Raw genomic sequence first — 10,341 nt, forward strand, 5'->3', positions numbered from 1 at the left:
TTCAAGATATCATGGTCTTCATAGAAGGTTCTAGGAAAATACACAAACACATAGGCATGCCCTGAATATACAAAAATACAACCTGGATTTCATATATGACAAAGTCAGTGGCTCCATTTCAAGGAGCTCTCACACAATTGGAAGAAGAAATAATAGCCCATAAAATCAAACCAGTACTATAATTCTATTTTATAGTGCTGTTGTATTGCATTTAATATAGTATATTTTTAAGCTAGGTTTTGACAGGGTTGTTCCTTCTAGAATCTTGTCTGTTCCTGATATGATGAGGTGAGTTCATTTCTGGTTTTATTAAGATAATGTAGCACTTTGGGGCAAAAATGAAACCAAGAACCGCTACACTAGAAGCCAAGATAGAGAGGACTTCCATAGCACCATGATCTTCCCCTTGGTGCTGTGGCAGATAGGGAGGACGGTGATCCAAACACAGAACACCTGCATTCTAAATAACAGAAAGTTTGCTTCATTGAAACTTTGAGGCAGATTTTTGGAAAAGAAAGCCATAGTATAACTATCAAGTGCTAAGAAGCAGAGGGATCCCAGGACACCAAGGAAGTCAATAGCTGAGCCCTTGTTGCACACAATAATGATGTGTCCATGTTTGGCATGAACATCTTGATCAATGAAAGGAGGAGAGATTCCCAGTCAGATTCCTCAAATAACAAGTTGGATCAAGGAACAGATGGGAATGATGAAGTTTGGGGTCCTTGATATTATTAACCACCTTACCACTCTCCCTGTAAAAGTGACCCTGAAGGGAATAACCAGTGTAATAGCTTTGGCCAAGTCAGTGGCCAGAGTCACAGTGAATGCACCTCCAAATGTGAACTGCTGCAAGATACAGGTGATAGTGTTGGGATGGCCAATGAAGTGCAAGGCACAGAGGAAACAGATGATGGGTGTGATGAGCAAGGAGTAACTGAGGGCCCACTTATTTGTCTTCACAATAGGAGTGTCTTTGTGCTTTACAAAGACTCCTAGAACCACAGCTGTAAATGCAAAGAAGCACAGGGTTATGATGGTGAAAATCATCCTGAAGAGGTCTTCATGAGCTAGAAAAATGACAACTTTCTGGAGACGGTGGTTCGTCTGTGTATTGGCAAAATGCTTTTCTGGACAATTCACACACTGATCCACATCTAGAAAGAAAGAAATGATTTTGAGTTTATGATGATGTGATTCCTCTTCTTTTAAATATTTTTTATATTACCTGCTTGTTGAACTGTTACCTAAGCCACCTTCCTTTTATTCTTTGAGACAAAGAAATACATAATTTAGTGAATTTCTGTCATCATATTTGGTAGAAAGCATGTATTTTTCAGAGATAGAGAGCTATTGGAATAGTTTTAGGTCTTCAAAAAGCAGGTTTCTAATACTTGGCTCTTGAAAATTTTGGAAATTCATCTTGAACAAACACACATGCACATTGAGTTATACATGTCATATTTTTTATGTCAAAGATTTTTGTATGTCTTAAAAATGTAACTCATTGCCAGACTTTGAATTTTATATCATTTGTAAATTTTATTAACATATTTTCAATTTTAGTTTTAGTACAATGATATTTATTCTTATAAATCCTGTCAATATTTTCTTGTTTCCTTAAGTTGTCTTGACATGTTAATAAACATGATCTCAGAGTATACTATTGGGCTAATCTCACAGGTTTTGTCTTTCTGTCTCTATTGACACATTTATTTTCTCATATTTTTTTCTTGTTTTGGATGTTTCACACAACATAACTCCATCTCTTATTAAAGTTGCATGATATACTATATAAAACAGTTTATATAGACGGAATATATAATAGAATTAGCTTATTGTGTAACATTCAATCAGTAATATTTTCAAATTTGCAGTGCTTAAGATAATTTTGAACTCCAAATTGTTGTAAAGTAGAGACATTAAACAAGAAGCCTGCAGAATTAGGTGTAGGTGAGTGGCACTCAAACTATATGTATCCAGAATACTTCCCTATCACATTTAAAGGGGATATGTAAAAAGATGGTATATGTAGCATGAAATTCTCTAAGAAATAAAAATACTGTCTAAAAATCTCAGACTTGATATAACTTACAAATCAACTTTGTTAATAGATGTGGACATACTGACATTACCAGTTTTTTCTTCACCATAGAAGGCATAAAAAATTGTTCATGACATATTTTTCTTTCTTTTCCTTTCTTTTCCTTTCCTTTCCTTTCCTTTCCTTTCCTTTCCTTTCCTTTCCTTTCCTTTCCTTTTCTTTTTCTTTTTCTTTTTCTTTTTCTTTTAGTTTTTCAAGACAGAGTTTCTCTGTGGCTTTGGACCCTGTCCTGGAACTTGCTCTTGTAGACCAGGCTGGCCTCGAACTCACATAGATCTGCCTGCCTCTGCCTCCCAAGTGCTGGGATTAAAGGCATGAGTCACCACTGCCAGGCAACATATTTTTCTTTTTTTTTAATTGTTTAAATGTACCCTCATTTTTCTTCTTTTTTATTATTATTATTAAAAAATTTCCACCTCCTCCCCTCTTCCCATTTCCCTCCCCCATCCCCCAGTTCCCCTCCCCCATCCCCCAGTTCCCCTCCCCCATCCCCCAGTTCCCCTCCTCCTCCCTCTCCAGTTCAAAGAGCAGTCAGGGTTCTCTGCCCTGTGGGAAGTCCAAGGTCCTCTCCCCTCCATCCAGGTCTAGGAATGTGAGCATCCAAACAGACTAGGCTCCCACAAAGTCAGTACATGCAGTAGGATCAAAACCCAGTGCCATTGTCCTTGGCTTCTCAGTCAGCACTCATTGTCCGCCCCGTTCAGAGAATCCGGTTTGGTCACATGCTTCATCAGTCCCAGTTCAGCTGGCCTTGGTGAGCTCCCATTAGATCAGCTCCACCGTCTCAGTGGGTGGGTGCACCCTTCGTGGTCCTGACTTCCTTGCTCATGTTCTCACTCCTTCTGCTCCTCATTTGGACCTTGGGAGCTCAGTCCAGTGTTCCAGTGCGGGTCTCTATATTCTTTCATCCATTCCATACCTTGGGTCATGGTACATCTCTACACTGCACATTATTCAAAATGCTCTGAAGTGATTGTTTCACACACACTCCCCTCCCCCCAGTTCCCCTCCCCCATCCCCCAGTTCCCCTCCTCCTCCCTCTCCAGTCCAAAGAGCAGTCAGAGTTCTCTGCCCTGTGGGAAGTCCAAGGTCGTCCCCCCTCCATCCAGGTCTAGGAAGGTGATCATCCAAACAGACTAGGCTCTGTTTGGAGAATTATAATAGGGGAGTAATCCTACTCATTAAGGAAATTTTTAATTTTAGTTATGTCATGTACCAATATGTTTTGTGTGTAAATATGAAATAAAACAAAAATTCCAATTTCATGACCTGTATAAAAGAATGAGCTAGGAAGAATAATTATGAGATGTAACAAATCTACAACTCCGTGAATTCTAAATGTGATTGAAATACAGTTTGGAAAATATCAAGTTTGATACTTGGAAATTATGTTTTAAAATACATGGTGAAACAAAATTCATCATTATATGCAGAATAAACTTGTTCCTTCAATAAACTACATATGCAGTGGATGATAAATGTAAACTATATATGAATTCCAATGCCTAACATTTACTGTTTCAAGGGGATTATAAGAAACTGCGAGATTTTATTTCATAAAAATAAGGAAGAAAAAGCTTTTCTTTGACTTCTTTCCAGATTTTTTTCTGTTTAAATTTTTTTTTAGTTTATAAACTTTCTATGTGTCTTTCATATCATGTGTCTTGATCTCATTAATTTTCTGTCCCTTCGTGGCAGCCCTCTGCTGCTATATTCCCTACCCAAATAAGACACAATTCAAGAGAAAAATGAAGAAAAGGAAAAAAATTAAAATCTTATTATGGAAGTTGTACTACAATGCAACAAGTCATGGCATATACACCTTTGTCTATACAACTCTACTTGCAAGTGTTCATTGTAAAGAGTTAGGGGTCTGTTTTGAGATTCCTGGTTTCTACTATGTGATTATTTTTTTTTATTTGTGTAGGTATTGTAGACTACTGTAAGGAAGTAAGGAAGTATGTAATGTAAGCCCATATTTTCCTGTCTCAGTAGAAATTTCATTGTCTGGACAAGGAGTACAATCATAGCAGCGGACCGACTTGCCCTTCAGAGAAACTACTAAATTCAGGCCCACAGCTCTCACTGCACACAGAATGTGGAACCTGGATGAAGGTGAAGGCATAAGTCACAAACAATCCCACGCTAGTTTGGAATTATGATTAATAATGGTTATTTATTTAAAGGGGAAAAAACTTACAGATCACCGTCCCAGACAACAGCCCTCTGCACAATCAGGAAGTGGAGCAGGAAGTAAGAGAAAGCGAGGAGGGAAGTGGCCGCTTTTTTAAAGGGAGAGAGACCACGCCCCAATGGGCTGGTATCTCAGTGGCTATTGGCTGGAGGAGCAGAAGGACCTCCCTCAACACCTGGAAAGAACAAAGGAAAGGTTTTCAAATGCCTAGAATTTTATTTTAAAAACTGGGTATATAAAGGTTTCGAATATTATACAACTTACTTACTTATATTTTTTCTTATAAATGAAGAATATAGTTTTGAAAGGCTGATCATCAGAAAAGCTGATGTATTTGCATATTGATCAACAGATTATCACAGAGTTGGAGAGTTTGGAACCTAAGTGAGGTAGAAATAAGTAAAAGGAAGTTGGGTCACTGGGGACATGATTTAGAAAAGCAAGCAGTCCCTATTAACTGACCCTGTCTCTGTACTTACTATTGTGTTTGTCACCTTTTACTTCTACCACAATTGTGTGTTTCAATTGTTCACTTGAAAGGATTTAGAATAATTATGGAAACAAACTTTTGCACATTTTGTGAGGAGTTTCATAGGGAAATTTGCCTAGGATGGAAGTATATGTCACCACTTCATTGACTGTTGTTCAGAATGAAGAGAAAGTAGAAAGACGTGAGTAGCAGCATGCATTACTTCCTAACTTCTGGCTATGAATATGATATTGTCAGTGACCAAATGCTCCAACTACATTGTGTTTCCAAAGATAATGGACTGTGCCTTCAAACTGTCACCCAAAAAGGAATGTTTCTTTATGTTATTTTAACTATTTGTTCTTTTGTAGCAGCCAAACAAGGAAGACACACACACACACACACACACAGACACAAAATCAATATCAGAAAATGGCCATTTGAAGAACAAAAACCACAATTTAGGAAGGTAATTGTTTTCTGGGTATTTATATTGATTAGTTGTTCTAATAAAATTGATAAACTTAACCATTGTCTTATGGTGGTAGTGTTCAAAAATGAGACCTCAATGGAAAGAGTCTACCATGAAGCAATCAGCATGGTTGGTAGGATCCCATTGAGAGTTCATAACTCAATCTTTCTGTGTCAAAAACTCTTGCCCCAGATTTTGCATTAAACCTTGAAGGGAATCACAGTTACCATAAATAGAAATGATATTGGTCAGCAATTTCTGGATCTTCCCAAGACTTTCCCAAAATTTGTTAGAAAATGAAGTTCAGGTGCAGGGGATCATTTCTATAAACATCATGCATTCTCTAATACTCTTCATTCTTTTCTTTTAAATCTGATAGAATCTTTGTCTCTCTGTGGTCATCTGGAAGAAGCCTACCAACCAGGTCCAGTCAAAATGAAGCAATGAAGAGACAATGACAAGTGGCAGAAATGTGTCTTAGGCAGCCATCTGGTAGACAGAACAAATCTGATTTTGGTCACTCATGGTAGGATCAAAAAAAAAAAAAAAACCAAAAATAAGCTGAAGAGAAAATGTTTGTGCTACGGGGTTATATTTAGGAAGTGGTCTCCTGTGCCAATGCATTCAAGTGTACTTCCCACTTTCTCTTCTATAAAGTTCAGTGTGACTGGCTTTATGTTGAGGCCTTTGATCCATTAGAACTTGAGTTTTGTGCATGGTAATAGATATGGGTCTATTTTCATTCTTCTACATGTTGATAACCAGTTATGCCAGCACCATTTGTTAAATATGCTTTCTTTTTTTCATTTGATATTCTTTGCTTCTTTGTCAAAAATCAGGTGTTTGAAAGTGTGTGGATTAATATCTGGGTCTTCTATTCTGTTTCCTTGGTCCTCCTGTCTGTTCTTATACCAATACCAGGCTGTTTTTAGTACTGTAGCTCTGAAGTAGAGATTGAAGTCAGGAATGTGATGCCTCCAGAAGTTCTTTTATTGTACAGGATTGTTTTGGCTATCCTGGATTTTTTGCTTTTCCATATCAAGTTGAGTACTGTTCTTTCGAGATCTGTGAAGATTTTGCTGGGATTTTGATGGGTATTGCATTGAATCTGTAGAATTGTAAGATTGCCATTTTTACGATGTTAATTCTGCCTACCCAAGAGCATGGGAGATCTTTCCTATTTCTGGTGTCTTCTGGGACCTTCATGGGAGTAGACCTAAGCCAGGAGCCCTGTGGGTTTGAGCATGAGTCTAGGACTTCCCAGGAACTAGGCCTGATCCAGGACCTTTGCCAGTCTGGGCATGAATCTGGGACATCCAACGGAGTAGGCAGGAACCAGGGATCTCTGTGGGGCCAGGTGTGAGTCTGGGACCTTAGAGGGAGTAGGTCTGAGCCAGGACCTCTGTGGGTCTGGGCATTGGTGTGGGATATCACAGGGACTAGGCAGGAACCTGGAACCTCTGTGGGTCTGAATATGAGTCTGGGACATCTGAGGAAGTAAGCCTGAGACAGGTCCTCTGAGGTTCTGGGCACACCTGAGCCTGGGAACTCTGAGTCAGTAGACTGGAACCAGAAACCTTTGCAGGACCAACTCCAAGCCAGGAACTTCTATAGGAGGGGATCCAGACTAGGATTTACAGATACACGTCAAAGCTGGTAACCTAGGCCAAATTAGGCCTGAGATAGCATACTCCAAAGGAGCAGAACAAAGGACAGGAGTGCTGAGCTATCTCCAGGAACTTGAAGTAACCAACAGGGTAACTAGAACTGTGGCACTGACTGTACCGAGAGGAACAACCATCTGAGCTTTGGCTACACTGGCACCTGAAAGATTATTCAAAAGAATCTCAGACAGCCACAACCACACCTATTAGAGGAAAAGATGAGTAGAAAAGGTAAGAACACATATAATACCACAAAGAGCAAAACAGCACCAATATAACCTAGAGACCCTACAACAGTAAGACTTGACCAACCAAATATAAATGAAGCAGAAGAAAATGACCAAAAAGTAATTTCAAGAGAATGTTTGAAACTCTTAAAAAGGAAATGAGAAATTCTCTTAAAGAAATGGAGGAAAAGACAAACAAAAAATTGGAAGACATCAGCAATCCCTTAAAAAAAAACCAAGAAAAAGAAATCAAACATATGAAAGAAATTATTTAAGACTTGATAACTGAAATAGAAACAATAAAGAAAACACAAGCTGAAGGAATTATAGAAACAGAAATCATGAAAAAAAGATCAGGAAGCACAAACTCAAGCATGAACAGCAGAATACAAGAGGTGGAAGAAAGAATCTCAAGCTCTGAAGATACAATAAAGGAAATAGACTCATCAGTTAAAGAAAACATTAAATCTAATAAAAGTTTAACCCAAAAATATCCAGGAAATATAGGACACCATGAAAAGCCTAAATATATGAATAATAGGTATAGAAGGAGAAGTCCAACTCAAAAGCCCAGAAAATATATTCAACAAAATCACAGAAGAAAACTTTCCCAACCTAAAGAATCATATGCCTATGAAGATATAAGAAGCTTACAGAACACCAAATAGACTGGATCCAAAAAAGTCCTCTTGCCACATAATAATTAAAACACTAAACATATACAGTAAAGAAAGAATATAAAGAACTGCAAAGGAAAAAGGCCAAGTTATAGATGGGATGCCATGAGTTTTAGTGTACATTACGACATCACAGATTTTCTATTATAGATAGTTCTTAATGCTTAATTTTTTACAGGCTTTGCTCTGCTATTGGGTGCTCTAAAACTTAAGATTGTGAAAATTAATAATTAATGTGATTTGCGGTAGAATTTCATGAGATTTTGAGTGTAATGAGACAAACAGAACTGCCCCAAATACTTTGTTCACTTTCCACATGAGGTGACATCTGACTTTATAGATAATGAGTATGCCAGAGCCTCTCTAAGTACTTCTTTACTTTGGAGACATTCTCAAGAACCTCATTAGAGTCTTTGGTAATTTATTACTTTAAAAACAACTAAGAAACCTTCTCGACTCCCAAAACCAGTGCTGTCATTATCACTGTATTTGATATGAAGTTTGCAGTCCTAAAGGGAGGTGAGGTCACAGAACCACAGATCTTTATCTCTGGATTGAGATTCTTTCTTCTCCCACAGCTCTGTCTCTTTTTAAATTGTTTTTATTGAGCTATATATTTTACTATATATATAGCTCTCCCTCCCCTCCTAACCTCTCTCATGGTACTCATGCTCGCAACTTACTCAGGAAATCTTTTCTTTTTATACTTCCCATGTACATTAGATCCATGTATGTCTCTCTTAGGGTCCTCTTTGCTGTCTAGGTTCTCCAGGATTATAAATTTTAGGCTGGTTTTTGTTGTTTATGTCTAAAGGCCACTTATGAGTGAGAACATATGATATTTGTCTTTCTGGGTCTGGGTTACCTTACTCATGATGTTTTCAAGATCCATCTATTTGCCCCCAAATTTTAAGATGTCATAATGTTTTTTGGCTGTGCAGTACTCCATTGTGTAAATGTACCACATTTTCCTCATCCATTCTTTGGTCAATGGGCATTTAAATTGTTTCCAGGTTCTGGCTATGACAAATAATGCTGTCATAAACAATGCTGAGCACATGCCCTTGTGGTAAGATTGAGTATACCATATCTTTGGGTATATATTCAAAAGTGGTATTGCTGGGTCTTGAGTTAGGTTATTTCCTATTTTTCTGAGATATCACCTTACTGATACTCAAAGTAGTTATACCAGTTTGTACTCCCACCAGGTAAACTATTATTGATTGCTACAATTTGGTATTTACTACTCTCTAATTCACAGGAAATTTAAGTCTGTAGCAGATGTTGTTGTCTTGGTAAAGCTAATTTTGTCTATCCCAGTGCAGAACACTCTTATCTAAAGAGTTGGAACACTGATGTGGAAAATCATTTGGTAATTTTTCTAAACATACTATGAATACCTTAACATGTAAGTTATAGGAAATTATTGCATCAAGGAAATTTCTGCCAATGCTGACCCTAGACATAAGAAAGAGATATGTTAAAATCCAATGCACTTAGTAGTCATGTAACAGATTTCAGAATATTTGATAGGTTGAGATTAACCTAAAACCCTTCAAGAGATCTGAATAAAAATGTTAAGATTCCTAGAGTATAAATAAAGATTTGACTACTTGGAAAACAGAGGATAGTATGAACATTCCAGTGCCAAATGATACATTTTATTTCCAATCCTAATGTCAACAGGATTGAGTGAGCCATATGTACACAATCATTTGCATTTTTCAAACATAATATTACTAAAAACAGACAGTTTTATACAGACAAAACTTAGGAAAATTGTCAAATGCTTTGTCTGGGATAAAGTTGTTAACTTTATTTCATTTTGTTTTAAAACTTTTTGATAATCTACTCCATAGACTAAAACTTTTTGTCTTCCAAAGATTAGGTTTACAAAAAAAAACAACAACAAAAAAAACAATGCAAAGCTAAATCTGTGTATAAGACATAGACATGAGAAGTCACAAAAAGTTATTCTTTATGTTAGCTTCTCTAGATTAAATATAAGAGCTTTTAGCTTGGCCTACTGTATCTTAGTCTTTCCTGTATGATTGTATCTCTTAGCTACCTACTGTTTTCTAAAGATGAAACTGAGGAGAAGAAATAAAAGAGGAGAGGGTATGTGGAGGAAGGGAGGGAGGGTAAACTGTAGTTGGTATGAATTGTATGAGAGAAGAATCAATTTACTTAAAAATGGAAGAAAAGTTATTTCATAACAACCACCACCACTCAGTTTGCAACTTATCCTGTGCCTAGATTACTTGTTCAACCATACTATGGAAATAGACTTTGAAGAGCAGAACAATAAAAGTCATTCAGTTATACTTAGGAATGACTATAAAAGAAACCATTAATATTATTTTTCAAGAATACAGCAGATCATAAGAGCAGTTTAAGCAAGGAAACAGTCCAAGAACTCCCGAGGTTTTACCTTAGAGAGGTAACAGGCTTTTCTCATTACATTCATGTTGACATTTACGGAAATGAGTGAATAAACAAGTCAATAAGGGGCAAAAATGATAAAATCTGTACAG

At 37.1% G+C, this 10,341-nt stretch overlaps 1 pseudogene; it reads right to left on the bottom strand.

Moving 5' to 3' along the window:
* Positions 1 to 232: 232 nt before the first annotated feature.
* LOC130867757 (vomeronasal type-2 receptor 116-like) lies at positions 233 to 5,764 on the bottom strand (annotated as a pseudogene).
* Positions 5,765 to 10,341: the final 4,577 nt, after the last annotated feature.

The sequence above is a fragment of the Chionomys nivalis genome, chromosome 2, assembly GCF_950005125.1.
Source record: "Chionomys nivalis chromosome 2, mChiNiv1.1, whole genome shotgun sequence".
Lineage (NCBI taxonomy): Eukaryota > Metazoa > Chordata > Mammalia > Rodentia > Cricetidae > Chionomys > Chionomys nivalis.